Source organism: Episyrphus balteatus, chromosome 1, assembly GCF_945859705.1.
Source record: "Episyrphus balteatus chromosome 1, idEpiBalt1.1, whole genome shotgun sequence".
Lineage (NCBI taxonomy): Eukaryota > Metazoa > Arthropoda > Insecta > Diptera > Syrphidae > Episyrphus > Episyrphus balteatus.
The window spans coordinates 152,789,917-152,806,105 of NC_079134.1; the positions used below are offsets into that span (position 1 = coordinate 152,789,917).

Below are 16,189 nucleotides of genomic sequence, written 5' to 3' on the forward strand. Positions count from 1 at the left end.
GAAAAAGAAGAACATGTAAACACACTTGACAGAGAACACAATTTTATTGTCTAACAATCAGAACCGCATGTCGCATTAGAAAAAATGAAAAAAAACAAAATGAAAAAGATGATTGCTTTTCTAATTTTAATTTGCCCAAACAAATTACGAACAAAATGTTTGCTTTTTTTCTCCATTTTTTTTTTTTGTATAAGTATACAAATACAAAACTGAATTCTTATGAAATGGTTTTTTTGCTGAGTGTTTTTGCTTGGTTCAGGTGGCGTATACGTAACTAATTCAATTTTAAATGTTCAATTATAAAATGCGGTAGTCGCTATTTTGTATCTAACTCTGATGACATTAATGTTAACTTGTATATGGTTAACCTATTACGGAAACTCATTTAATGAGGTCATTCATAGAATTTGTTTATATATTTTTTTTTAATTTCAAGTGACTTTAATTACTCCTATAAGGAATTGACTTCATCTCTGACTTCATCTTTGCAAAAAATTAAACTTTAGGTATTATGAGAAATTACTTTTTTTAATTGGCTTAAAGCTAAGATTGTTTATTATTTCTTTTCCTAAAGACAGAGACAGGTGATGTATAAATGGCGGGAAAATTTCTAAATTTGAAAAAGTAAAAATTATTCATTTATATAATCTTCAGTTAAAGCCTTGAAATGACCTATTTTTTTTTTGCAAATTTTATGACCAATAAAATATTAAAAACCAATCATCTTAAAAAATAAAAAATTCCCAATGAATTTGGTTTTTTATTTCTTTTTCTTTTAACGGAAAAAAAAACCCCAACTTCAACTTGAAATCTTACTTTTATTACTGATTGAATCATTATTTGTTGTGTGTTTCTTTTATTTTTGTTGCTCTCTTCAACCACTCATGCGATTCCAAATTTATCCTTAAGGTCAATTAAAATATCTCTACCAATTACCACACAGTATATAAGAGAACAAACGATATTAAAAAAAAAATCCCACATCTTGGCCATAATGCGGTTTTTTTTTTTTTTTTTTTTTTTTCTAAAGCAAAAAAAAAATCACCGATATTCATATTCTTGTGATTGCAAGATACTCCATTTATATACTCGGAGATCACGCCATCATCATGATTCGTTAAAGATTTGTTTTGTTTTGTTTATTTTTTTTTTTTTTATTTGGTATTTTTTTTTTTTTTGTATTTCTTTGCAAACGTTTTTCAACCTCAAAAATTCTTTTCAAGAATCCAAAAGATACACCACGTTTGTGTATCTTTTAGAAAAAAAAAAAAGATGCAAAAATACATACTTCAATGAAATCCAATCCGAAAAATGGGCCATGTCGCCAAATTGTCTTTATTTTTTGTTTTTGTTTTAGTTTTTTTTTTGTATTTGTTTTGTGTTCGATTTTACTTTCTTGTATCTTTGGCGGTTAACCTCAATAGATCACCGCAAAACGCCTTATAGTCGCCGACCGTCAAGTCGGCATCGTCGCGTTGTGTCGTCGTCTCACCACCATCAATGACATCTCACGGAGAGAGACATTGAGACTGAGTGGTAGACAGTGGACATGGACACATTTTTTGGCACAAATGCAAATTGATTTTTTTTTTTCTATTTTTTTTTTTTTTGAAATTTTTGATTTACTTAAATTTAATTTTATTTTCTTGCAATTCTTGCAATAAACATAAAATGTATTCAAATTGTTTTTGATGATCATAATAACAGTCGATGCACTCTAAATGAAAATGCTTCTTTGATGAGTTGATAATTGTGATAAATTGTATTAATTCAGCACAAAGAACAGAATTAAGCAATGCAACAATTTTTTGAAACCAGATTTTTTAGATACCTCTATACAATCTGCAAAAACAAATTCGCCGATTGCGATCCTTAAAATCTGACGGAATCAAATAGATTTTGTACTTAAGACGCACCCTCCTAATTATTTCATTTTTGTTCAAATTGTTTTGCCAAAATTTAAAATTATTTCTTACTTATTCTCACTTCATTCAATAGTTCAAAAAGATTTATGACGTAGGAGTATTTGCCTGTAAGACTGCCTGTAGAGAAGAAACTGGTAGAAAGTTTCAGCATGAATGGAAAATACATATTTGTTCACCTGAAGTTTGTTTTCACAAATGTTTTTTCTTTGGCATAAACCGAGTACCGAGATACAAAAGTATTGTACTTTTATTTTTAGCAAATTTGTTAGTCAGTTTTTTTTTTTCTAGAGCATAACATTTTCGTGAGACTATTATATTAAACGAAGGAACCAATGTTTCGTCTGCTGAAGTCGAGGCAGGTGAAAGTATCTAAACTTATATAACAAAACAAAAAATATAAAAAAACTGTCAAAAATATCCGAGACAATAGGTCTATTTAATGAAACAAATCTAGGACAGAAAAGATCAGAGCAGCACAAGTTTGTAAATACTGTCAGAACAAGAAAGGACAGAAAAGTTCAACTTCGTATTTAACAAGATTGACAGTAGTTATCTAGATCAGTTGCAAAATTTTTAATTATTTTTACTAAAATAAATGATTTACTAGCACTTTTAATACTCCCGTACTTTTTTTTTGTTGTTATTAACCAAAAATTCTTAAGAAATTCACTTTTTAAAATTTCATTTTCTATTATTTTTTTCACAATCAAACAAACAGCTGACAATTGACACTTTTCACTTACTTGCTCTACTCCAAAAGTAGGAGCAGAAAAACTTGAGCTTTTCTGCACTAAACAAACTCATGAAACATAAAATGACAGATTGTAGAACAAGTTGGGGCGTTTTTTTTTCATGAAACACAAAAACTTGGACTTTTTGGATCTTTTCTGTGCGGATCAGATTCATTAAACATCATTGATAGAATATTATTCTGGTTTTCATGCTCATTTACGGGCATAAAATTTTTAAATGAAAATCAAATAATGAAAAATTTATGCAAATTGATTGTCTGTTCACATTTGTGAGCAGCCTGAAATCGCCAAGTTCAAACTTAAAAGAGCCAAAATCCGATAAATTGAAATTCAAAATTTTAAGGAGCGAATTAAAAGTTCAAGGAGCCTGTTTGGCCTACGAAAGAGATTTTTAAGACAACATTTTATAAATGCTTCAAACGCTTCTAAATTTTCCTTCTTGACCAAGAATTAAAAAATGGTGCTCAGTAAAGAGTGTCTTATCTGACTGAATTTCATGTAAGCTGATTTAGGGTTTCTAGAGGGGGAAGATATTTTTACTCAAAATTATACTTAAAAAGTATCCATTTTTAGTTTGAGTTTTTGAGTCAGCGTTAGCGTTGAAAATTTTTGAAAGGTCGCTAAAAAAGTCGCTTTCAGAAAAAAAAGGTCGCTAATCTAAAAAATTGAAAAAAGCCGCTATTTGTCGAAAAAGTCGCTATCTGAAAAAAAGGTCGCTTAACCGTTTTCATATGTTTTTACATAGAAAAATAAACACAAGTTGTCTTGAAACAAAGTTTTTATTAACAACAAAAATTAACAAAATTAGAAACTAAAAAAAACTAAAAAAAACTAAAGAAACTGGTTGTCTGTAAAGCCGGTTTACGGACAATCATTTTAAGTGATGTCGTCATAAGAAAACAGGTCGTGTGCTTTTGTTAAAAAAATTATCTAATAATTATTTTTTTGCCAACTTCCTTGTAAAAAAAATTATAAGATATAATAAATTGTATAGTAAAGTACTTAAACTAAAGATTAAGACCTAACATATATATGTATAACTGCATGATTTGTGGAAAAACGGAATAACTTTTTGAATGCTATCATAATTTACAAGAAAAAGCTAAATCAAATATCTTTTTTTCTTTTCTCATTATATTAGGTATACCAATTTTTGTAGGTATATGAAAAACTTATAAAAAAATTACGCCATTAAAAAGTTTCATATTTTTCCTAAAGAATAAAGCCATACTTAGATTTTTACAATGCGTAAAAGGTAAAAAATCCATTTTTGTTATATAAATTTTATTGTTTCCGCTGTAAATATTCATATCAACCATGTCTGCACGACATCTACAAAAAGAGCTAGAATTTTTTGAACCCAATCAGTTTTCATCAAAAAAAGCAAAAATATCAATCTTTTGTATCTTCTCACGCCATTAAATCAATTTTTTAAGATTAAAATAAAATACTAGACCCAGGGGCGTACACTCCCTTGGGGCAAGTGGGGCGGCGCCCCGGGGCCCCCGACCGACCCCAGGGCCCCCACTGGAGACAATGCAGAGAAGGAAACTGTTAGCATAAATTGAGTTACGAAGTAAATTAAAATGTATTTGAATCATTTCGGATACAAGGGAGACACATTATGTCATTGATTATGTCATTGTTTTTAAATCAATATATATTGATTTAAAAAAAAAAGTTACCCCAGGGGCCCCAAAAAAATAAACTGCTTTTTTAAAAGAAAAATTATTATTTTATCTTAAGGCCCCCAAAAATATTTCTTGAAAAATCGTTGCAACCACAAATAATACAAAAAAGCAAAAAAAGTTTTGTTAATCTCATACCAAATATTACTTCAAGTCAATACTTCAAGTCAGCAAACAACTTCAGGCCAGGGCCCCCAAAAGCGTTTACTTCAGGGTGTCAAAAAAAAAATTAAATTAAAAAAAAATGTTTTTTGAATTAAATTATATTTGTTGATGGACTACTAAATATTACTTAAGAGCCCCAAAAAATATGACTTCGGGGCCCTAAAAATATTATTTGAAGGGTCCCAAAAAATAATTTTTCAGGAACCCCGTTAGTTGAGAGGCAATCAAATATTAATTTGGGGGCCCCAAAATCTATTACTAAGGAGCCCAAAAATATTCATCAAAATTTCTGATGGCATGACAAATATTATTTGAGGATCCTCAAAAGCTATTACTTCAGTGGTTCAAAACAATCAGGGCCCAAAACAAAACATTACGTTATTGGTGGCATTCCGAATATTACTTCAGAACAGAGGCCCCAACACCTATTAATTCTTGGCTCCAAAAAAATTATATTACTTAATTTTGAGGCCCAAAAAATAATTTTTCAGGGGCCCCAAAAGAAATAAACTATGTTCGATGATGGAAAATCAAAGGAGTACATTTTACTTCAGAACAGAGGCCCCAAGAACTATTAATTTTAAGCTAAAAAAAATTTATTTTAGGGACCTCTAAATATTTAATTTTTGGGGGCCCCAAAATTAATTTGAAGTAAGTATAGCAAAGTGCATATTAAAACATTAAAATAAACCTTAAAATAAATAATCCATACAAAAAAATTTATGGTGAATACGTACTTTTTTTTGTATCTTAGGGGCACCCGAATATCAAAGGGGCCCCAAAATGTAGTATTGCCCCGGGGCCACGGCGACTCAACGTACGCCACTGACTAGACCGACTACTGCACTCTTGCAACATTATTTTATTTGTTTGAAATTTTTTTCAATTTCTATTGCTAAATGCTTGTTCAGCATTGAACTCGGTCTACTCAGAGCGCGATCGATGGACTCAGAATAAAATAACTTATTCTGAGTCCATCGATCGCGCTTTGAACAAGCTCAGAATACTTTCAGAATGAAAAAAGAAATTGAAGATCTAAATGTTGAGAGGTAAAAAAGAAATACAATTTTTAGAAAAAAAAGTCGCTATAATGAAATTGGTGAAAAGGTCGCTTTGAATAAAAGTCGTCGCTTGGTCGCTAAGCCTTCGAAAAGGTCGCTAATAGCGACTAAAGTCGCTTAGCGGTAACGCTGGTTTGAGTTTTCGTTGAAAAACTTCAAAAGAATAATTTAAAACCTTACCAATTTAAAACCGCTGTTAAAAAGTAAGTAATAGAGAGCTGAAACATATTTTGCAGAAATAGTTCGCAAACCATTGCTGAGTTAGGTAGGTTTTCTTATTTTATTTTCTAAACTTGTATCTTTAGTTTATCAAAAACTTTTTTTTAGATTTCTTTAATTTTACTCGTATTTGACACTCTAACGGAAATCAGACAGAACTCAATTTTAAGGTAATTTTTGTTGTATGTTGTCATAACTAAGTGTGAATTATAATTTCATAGAAAAACATACGACATTTTCAACCTTAAATTCTACATGTTAGAGAGTTTTTCATATATGTGCATTTCTAAATCTATCTAAAATTTCTTTAGATAAATTTAAAAATAAAATTTAAATAAATTGTAATAAAAATAAATCTCGCCTAGCTCTAGACTTTGTGATGCCTGATGGCGTGGCGATACCATGCTCTGCTCATGCAGTTTGGATTACGTAAATTTCTTCGAAAATCTCAAATGCAACATTCTACATTTGGGAACGTGCTCAAATCGCCTCTGCATGATCATTTCTCAAATAGAAATGAATCAAGATCAGTGCCAGAAGTATTTGAAGGGCCGATACACTGGCGTGTTGGTTGGTGTAAAAATAAATAAACAAAAATAAAAATAAAGAAAACGAACAAAAAAAAAAACTGCAACCATCACACAAGAATGAAAGCAGATTTTGTTTTTAGAAAGTGTTGCACATTTTTTTTTTTTTTTTTAGTTTTGTTGATGGGTAAACAACACTTTCCGCTTGACCTTAAAGCAAAAGATCCTTGCCCCTGCCCCGATGACAGAGCTTCCCAATTTGAATCAAGTTCAAAGATTTATGCCAAAAATACGATTTATGAATAAAGCGGATACTACAGCTGTGGTTGCCGCTGCCCATTGGGCATTTTTCTTTTTCGTTTTAATGTAATTTAGCTTTTCGAACGGATTTGCCTACACAAAGTCGGCGATAGATGTGAGTATCTACAAATTGGCTACACACACATAATCATCATGTATCTCTGCACACACTCTGGAGGGTGGAGAAAAAAGCGTTTAGAAACTAGACCAAATTAATTCCCAACCTAGACCTGATATAAACGTATACAAATGCTTTGGTTGCCGGCCGGTGCTATCCGCCTCAGCCGGCTATATCTATCGACACTGCTGATGAATTATATAGGCGAACAAGATACATTGTTAATCCATGCGTTTTTTTGCATATATACAAGTCGGAAAGATACGTGATCTCATGGCAATTGGCAAATGCCTGATTTTAACCTCGTTCATCTTTTCCTGCATCTTTCGATGTTTTTGTTGGAGGGAAAAAAAAAGTATCTAATTTGGGTGTTTGCAATCCATTTAACGATTGGCAACACAAACCAACACACACGCACATAAATTGATTGTATATAAAATGTTGTTAAAACGCGCCCGTTAGCAATTAGTTTGGTTATAGAGAGCGGAGACAGTAATTGACAAAGTATAATCTTTTTCTAAGATGAGATAAGATTTATTCAGCTAGTGGCTATACGAAGCTGGATGTTGTTGATGCTACAAATTGATAAATAGATACAACATACAAGAAAATCCACTTTGAAATGGTATTTTTTTTTTTTTTGGTACCAAAAAGGTGCAATTTGTTGAACTGATTGCCTTTTTGTGCAAATCGAAATGTTGTTAAAAAAAAGAAGAATATAACTACAATTACCAATTACAAAACTGTCATGTTGTGGGATTGTAAGATACATCTACTTGACATAAAGGTGGTCAGTGAGTTGGTCAGCTAAGCTAACAGTTGGTGGGAGTTATTTTAGTTTAGAGATGTTTTGAATAGATTAGACCAAATTGCGTGGATAATTGGAAAAGAGATAAAAGACATGTGATTTGATTAAATTTGTAAAAAGTGTTGAACAAGCTTCGGACAATTTTTTTATTTTATTCCCGTAATTTTGTTCATTTTTCAGCGGAGGATCTTATCAACTAGATCCTAGATTTTTGTACAGGAATGTCCAACGTAACATTTTCAAAAATGGAAAATTTATAAAAAAAAAAAAAAATACATAACCAAATTTTTCGGTGTCTGCTGATTTTAGCTCTTAAAGACTTATTTTTCAGAAAAAAAAATCTATTAAACTCATAAAATTTCCAATATACCTAATTGAAGTCAAAATACTTTTCAAATTTTGTCTGTTTCGTCAAAATTGATATATTGATGATATCTGATGTGCAAATAGACACTGATACCAATTATTTTTGTTGTGCTCAGTTATACAGGGTGTCCCACAGTCACCGCCTCAAATGAAAACCATGGATTCCTGAGGTCATTTTAAGTCGAAAAACTTATGAGGTAATTTTCTCGTTTTCGTCCCGTTTTCGAGTTACCACGGTTTTTATGATTTTTGTTCTCTTGTCCTTTAACTAGCCTTATCTTTGCCAAACTACGTTTGATTTGAAAGATTTTTTTTACAACCAATCAAGAATTTATTACAATTTTAGTTTGTCTCAAAACTTTTTTTTCTGCGGACAACCGTTTCTCCACAATTTTGCATCAAACACAATTTTCTTCGTTTCTTTAGTTGTTTTTTACACTTTCATATCATTTAAGTCAAAAAAACACGTTAATGAGTATTCATTTTTTGTGCTTTTTATTAAAGCCCAGTTTATTTTCATAAAAAAAATAAGTTTTATTTTATAAAAAAGGCTACTCAAAGTAATTAAAAATAAATTGCACGACTGGGGTCGCACGTACTTGCTCTTATGGTAAAAGTTAGTCTAATGTTAAAGCTTTTCATTCATAAAAATAAAGGAAAATTTAAAATTTGATATTTTCACGGAATTTCATAAGTGGGGAAAAAAAAAATAAAATCTGATTTTATAAATAATTAAATACCGTTTTATATGATCTTTTACAAAAAAATAAGTATGCCATTTTATTTCTTGTATAAAAAGGAATTTTCAGAAAAAAATTTTCGAAAATCGTTAGAGCAGTTTTTTTAAAAAATAATTTTTTATATTAAAAATTTTCTAACATTTTTCAAAAAAAAAACTTGGTATGCCATTTCGAAGAAATAATTAATTTACACCTAAAAACGGAATTTCAAAATTTTTCATTAAAATTTTTTTTTAAAAATAATTGCTTAAACTTTTCTGTATAAAAATTTTGGTCGAAATCTGTTTTGTAGTTTACGAGAAATTCATAAATCAAAAAAACGGTTCTATGGCAGGTACAGTTAATAACTGTAGAAAAAATACTTTTTTTATTTCCAAAGAAAGCTTCTATGTGCTTTACAACACACAAAAAATTTAATCAAAATCGTTAGAGCCGTTTTTGAAAAAAATTAACTTTTGTATTTCCGTTACATGACAGGTACCGTTAGTTTTGGTCCTAAAAAAAAAATTTCAATTTCTCCTCTAGGGAATCACCAAAATCTGTTAACTATCAAGTTTGAAGAAAATAGCTCCAGTAGTTTAGGCTGTAGCTCGAGGTTCTTACAGACAGACAGACAGACAGACAGAATTGCCGGACCCACTTTTTTGGCATTCTCCATCATCGTAATGTCATGTAAAATTGTTATCTCGAGTTCGATTTTTTTTACGAATCCTAAATAATTTTTTTTTCAATTCACTCAGTTTGTTTATTTTTTTTTAATTACTTTTAATTAATTGTTTATATTATTATGAATATAAACAATTTTAAATCTTTTTGTTACTTTTCGTATTGTTACCTATTACTTGAAAAGCAATGAGAATTTGAAAATTATACGCAAGGAACATTTCAAATAAACACAATATAGGTATATCAAACCTAAAGTATACTAGGGCTCAGTTAGCCTAAGAACTATATTACACTCCTGCTCAATATTAAAGCACACTTTTTTCTTCTTTATTTTTACCCTTATCTCATTTTAAATGGCTTTAAAATTCTTTGGTGTATTTTTTTGTGTTTTCTTATTATTTAGCAAGTCAAAAAAATGTTTAACTGTTACAGTATTACCAACCAAAAAAAAGATGAACCAAATTTAGCAATTCAAAGTTCGAAAACTGATATTAAAATAATTTTTTGTTTTTTTAAGATAAAACAAATTTTTAAATGGAACCAAGTGACATTTCTCGACAATAATTTTAAGCAATACTTGGTATTGTCTCCTCTAGCGCGTATGACAACCTGGAGTCGTCTGTTTTATCCACTTATTAAATTTTTAAGGTTTTGTTGTAACACTTCGTTCACTGCAGTTTTCAGTTGATCAAGACTGCTTGGAGGTGGATTTCGGTCGCGAATGCATCTTTTCAATATTTCCTAGACATGTTCTATTGAATTCATTTCCAAATTCCTGTGCGATCAATCTAAAGCCGGCATATTGAAATCTTGAAGATATTCTCAAAGTACTTTAGCATGCATTATCGTTGCGTCAAACTAAACTGTGGACCAAAAATCTATTAGTGATTGGAACCGGATGCTAATCGAGGACGTCAGTCAAGTATCTTTGGGTACTTAACGTAGGTCTAGGAGGGATCACTAAATCCGTACGTATTGTAAAGCAGTGTTTACTCAATGAAAATTTATGACTCTTCTTTAAAAGGTTCGCGGGTTAACAAGCAGACTTCAGCAAACTCTCCCTAAATCTTCCCTACAAACATTTTATTCCATACCTTGAATTTAAGATCACTACTGTCTCATTTGAAAAAATAACCATGATACTGATATTTTTACAAAGTATTTTTTAACAAGTATGAGGATATTATCTTTTTCTTAAAACAAAGTTGTCAAATAAAATCAAACCATTTCTGCAGACTTTGTTATAATCTTAATAAATTGAATTTTACTGTCAGGCTGCATTAACAACCATCTTTATTGCGGATAACGACTTCTTCTCATTTAAAATTCAAATTTTCTAAGTGTAGGAGTGTAGGAAGATAAGCTGAATATCTCACTTATAGTCATTAAGGTATTTTTAAAACGGTTTCTGAAATGATTCAAAAGTAGACTACTAACTGATATGATGTCATTTCTAACCAAAACAAAGGTGGAGACAGTTGAAGACATAGTAAATTTTTTCCTATAAATAGAGTAAATTAAAAGTCTTGACTCATCATTTGTTAAATAAATATATTGTACTATTGCAATTAATAGCTGAAAGATGACAAAGTAATTAGTAATTGTGTGGGAAAAAATGTTGTTGATAAATAATATTCATCTTTCTCTGAAATAATGTTCCTTCTAAGTGACAAGTAAAATTTGCTAAAGAGATCATTTCTGTCGTCCGATTAAGAGAATCTTGATAAAGAATGAAAAATGTCTTTCTTACAATAATAATTGTAAAAAACGTGGCTTTAAAAATTGAAAATGACATAAAGTGTCCATTTAAGAAAAATGACGAAATATTTGTTGACCAATTTTTTTTTTTTACTTCCAAGGAAGTACTTAAAAGTGCTTCGCAAGACCTCATCGACGAACTTACTAATACCTCAAAATTTTAAATAATTATTTCTTTTCCTATTAAAAAATCATGAATATGCAAAATAGCAGAAAATATTTCTCGCAGTGTCTTCAATTAGATTAGCCCCCCTCATAGATTTACACTTTATCCACGAAAACAAATACGAAAATTACACGTGATACTGGTAAACCGCAGAAAATTGGATTATGTGGGCAATGCCGTCTTTACCATAAGGGCACACGGGGCCCGTGCCCAGGGCCCCCATTCTCAGGGGGCCCCGAAGGAACGAATATTATATTCTCAAAACATTTTTCTCTGTCAGACCATCTACCAAAAAATTTTAGTTTTTATATGGCAACCAAACAATCAAATAATTTTTTTTCTGCACCTATACGGAAAATATATGTTTTCAAAAAGAAAACAAACTATGTGGCGTTGTATGCGGACAAAATTTTAAATCCAAACCACCAAACCCAAATTCAATTTTCAAAAAAAAAAAAATAAGACAATAATATTTTCAAAAAACAAGAAAAATACCTTTTTTTCCACTGTAGGTAAAATTATTTATTATTTATTAATAAAAACAACGAATTCTCTTCCATTATCTTTTTCCTTAAATAATAATTTCGTTTGAAGTTTGCAAAACTGTCAAATTTGTAGTGCGTGTTAAAATCAGTGTAAAAATATGAGTAGATTCGTATTAAAAGACGAAAAAGAATCAATTCGTCGGCAAAAAACATCAATACTTTTTCCGTTGGAAAACGTTTGAGAAAAAACTATTGCCGGCTCGTCGACGGTACATCAATGTTTTGGTTCAATGGAAAACGCCATGGTACAATGGTTTTAATTTGAATTGCGAATTGCTCTCGTATTTAAAGATTGACACATAAAATTCATTAAATAACTTTTAAAAAAATTGTTTTTCAAAAAAAAAAATTAATTTTTTTTTTTAATCCAAAATAATTTTTTTTTTAAGTTTTCTTATTTTTAATATCAGTATAAACCTTTTTATGTAAAAATTTTCATTAAAATCGGTTGTGTCGTTTTCATTAAGAAATCGGTTCTATGGCAAGTAGGTACCGTTAATAACGGTCCAAAAAATATTTTTCTTCTTTCAAAAGTGCGGCCTTATTTGCAGCAAAACATATTTTTTTTTTTTCAAAGCAAAATCGTTATCCGTTTTTGAGAAAATTGCAATATCTCGAAAACTTTATATTGGAGATATCCGTTGAAAAAGAGACATTAAAATAAAAAGGCAAAAAATAAAAAAACGAGTACCGAGTTTTTAGCAAATCTATCAATCCGTTTGAGCTCTTTTTTCCAATTCTTCAAACTGAAACTTATAACGGATACAGGGTACAATTATTGGCAGTGGCAACGATTGATGTCTCGATGCACGTATTATTGGCACCCCCTTTACTTTATATGAAACGATATATTGGCAGATTGGCACCCCTTTTTAACCATAACCATTGCCTTTAAGCCAACTATTGTACTTATTTTACTTTCCAAAAGGGCCCCAAATTCTTGTGTGCCCAAGGGCCTCAGGATAGTTAAAGACGGCCCCGTATGTGGGTAATGATTCGAAAAGAATTTTTACGACTTGCAAACTAAAGTACATTTATATTGGCTTGGTTTTGGTATACACTTCCAGCGAAACACTCTCGTATTGATGGTGTGTAGTTAGAATGTTGGTTGGGTAATATTATAAGAGCTCGTTTTAATGTGTAACATACTATTGGAGAATTGCTATATCAACTTATTCTTAACAGGTTTTAAACATTTAAAGCCTCTAATTTATAAGACGTCCTACTTTACCATTTGACGTAGAAGTGTGTTTATTATAATTTAAATGCACCTGATTTTTACAGAAATCAGCCACAAGAAAGATCCATGTCATCGAACACACTTTGGCCATTGGCATTATTGCTATTAGTGGTGTTGGTATGACAAACCAAATCAATATCAAAAGTCATTGAAGAGGGATTATAAGGCTCGTGCTTTTTGGTCTTTTGCTTGTTACGTTATTGGTATAGCAGCACATGTGAAGCCTATAAGTGTTTAAGCAGGAGCACCACCACCAGCTGTGTTGTGGCTATATAAAGTGTTACAAAAATAAACACGAAAGTTCATTAAGTTACAATGTCATTGAAAAGTATTAGCAACTTGTTGAATTCCAATAAGGAAATTGATTTTTTTGAGAATGTTTAGTGTGTTGAAAGAGGGCGCCATGCTATCTATAAATAAACAATGGATTTTTTTTTTTTCATATAGGTATTGAATTATTGAATGCTTGCATGAATGAACCGGAAAGGAAAATAAAATACATATTGCAGAAATGAAAGTGGGGCTTGAATTCACTTTTTTTAAAGGGTGACATTCTATAAACAAAAGCTCTTTAGTACTTTTAAGTTGAAAGGCTTTTTTATTTGTTTTTAATATCTAATCTAATTTCGCTACAAAAAACTGCTCCTGGAAATTGTTAATAAATAGTTTTCTTTTTTATAAAAACAGAGATTGTAAAACTGGTGTTTAGACTCGACCAATTTTGCACGTTTTGGGATACCTAAGGTCTTTGTTCGCCAGAACTCATTTTATTACTTTAAAAAATTGGCTTGACATTATACTATCTAAAAAATTGTGAAATAATTAGGAAATCCAGACGTGTTTTATTTCACTTGAAATAAATTGCACGACTGGGGTCGCACGTACTTGGTCTTATTCTTAAAGTAACTCTAATGTTAAAGCCTTTTGTTTTTATTCAAGAAATTTAAAATTTGATATTTTGAAGAAATTTCAAAAGTAGTATAAAAAAATTAAATCTGTTTTTATAATTAATTAAACACCGTTTTAAATGATTTTTTTATAAAAAACCAAGTATGCCATTTTATTTCTTGTATAAAAAGGTATTTTTAGAAAAAAAAATTCGAAAATCGTAGGAGCCGTTTTTTAAAAAAATTATTTTTTATAAATAAAAATTTTCTAACATTTTTCAAAAAAAAAGTTGGTATGCCATTTTGAAGAAATAATTTATTTACACATAAAAACGAAATTTAAAGATTTTTCGTCAAACCGAAAGCGGATTAGTCTTGTAGGAGTTATTCATAAATCAAAAAAACCGTTCTATGACAGGTACCGTTAATAACGGTACAAAAAATATTTTTTTTTATTTCAAAAGTTGGCTCTTATATTCAACAAAAATTTTAATCAATATCGTTAGAGCCGTTTTTGAAAAAAAATTCACTTTTTTATTTCCGTTATATGGCACACTGAAAATAATACTGTACATAAAAATTATAAAAACCGTTTATTGACTCATTTTTCATTGTCCCAACAAACTTTTCATTGTCCCAATAAACGTTTATAGATTTCAGATTCCCGAATTCAGTAAACTGTTTGTTGGGACAAACAATCTGAGTTTATTGATTTCGAAATCCGGTAATCAATAAACTATTTATTGTCGCAATGAACTTTTACATTGTCCCAATAAACTTTTTTATTGAATTTCAATTTTCAGCCGAAATAACTCGTTTATTGTCGCAATGAACAGTTTATTGTCGCAATGAACAGTTTATTGATTACGGAATTTCGAAATCAATAAAATATTTAATAGTTTATTTTCTAAATCCCAGTTGTAATTCTATGTATAATAAACAGTTTATATGCACAATAAACGAGTTAAAAACTTGAATAGATTTCTTTAACAAAAAAAAAACAAGAAGTGTCCCATGTTAATAATGTCTAATGGTATTTTGTCTCTAATTCTAATGGATTTTTATTTAAAAGATTTGATCTTGAAATAAAAAGTTTAAAATCAGAAGTTTTTTACTTTTTATTTTTTATTTCATAAAAAAAAACTATTAATTGATTTTCCAAATCTAAATTTCAAAAAACAGTTAACTTTCAATAAACCATTTATTGTCCCAACAAACAGTTTATTGTCGCAATAAACAGTTTATTGATTCTCAAATCTAAATTTCAAAAAACAGTTAACTTTCAATAAACCATTTATTGTCCCAACAAACAGTTTATTGTCGCAATAAACAGTTTATTGTCTCAACGAACTGTTAGTTGTGGCAATTAAATGTTTGTTGGCGCAAACAACTATTTATTAGTTTACCCAAGCGCAAAAGAATTGTCTGAATAAACGACTCAGTCTATTCTTCGTTCTTGTGCTGAGTAAACGTCGTAAGTTGTAACAAAGTTTTAAGAAAAAGTTTTAACAAAGTGTTAATAAATAAATTGTATTCAATTAAGAATATTGAAATACATTTTTAATTGAAACATATGCTTAATAAATGCATTGAAAAATTTTATGTGGAGTGGATCAATTCAATTTTATATTTATGTAAGTATTGCATTTTTTCTTGCATCAGTGAAGTGTTCAATAATAAAATTGATTTAGCTATAATTATTTCCGTATTTGAACTTCTTTTGATCAGAGAATGTTTTATTGAGAGTTTGTTTTACTTTTTATTAAATTAATTGCTTTTCAATAAATGCTTTATTGTGATATTTTTAATATTAAATAATTTACTAATATAAAATGGTTCACAAAACAACGCTTAACTTTTAATAAACAATTAATTCGCACAATAAACCATTAATTGGCACAATAAACTGTTTATTGATATTCCAAATTTTTATTTCAAAAAAACTTTCAATAAACTATTTATTGTCACAATAAACTATTTATTGTCACAATAAACTATTAATTGCCGCAATTAACCATTAATTGTCACAACTAACTATTTATTGATCTAGATTTAGAGCCGATTTTTCCATTTAAATAAACATATCTGTCAAACAAACAAAAAGATACATTAATGCATTTTTTAACTTTCAATAAAAAATATTTTTCATTGTTCGAATACGTTTTTACCTACCAATGTTTGTTTGTTTAACCAGACATTTTTATCAGACGTAAGAAAAGTCGGACCTTGTATTTAATTTTTTGTTTACTTTTTGTTTT

General features: G+C 29.6%; 1 protein-coding gene across 1 annotated transcript in view; it reads right to left on the bottom strand.

Moving 5' to 3' along the window:
* Positions 1-16,189, bottom strand: part of LOC129909326 (protein windpipe) — a 77,613-nt gene that overhangs the window by 36,830 nt on the left and 24,594 nt on the right. The window lies entirely within an intron of this gene.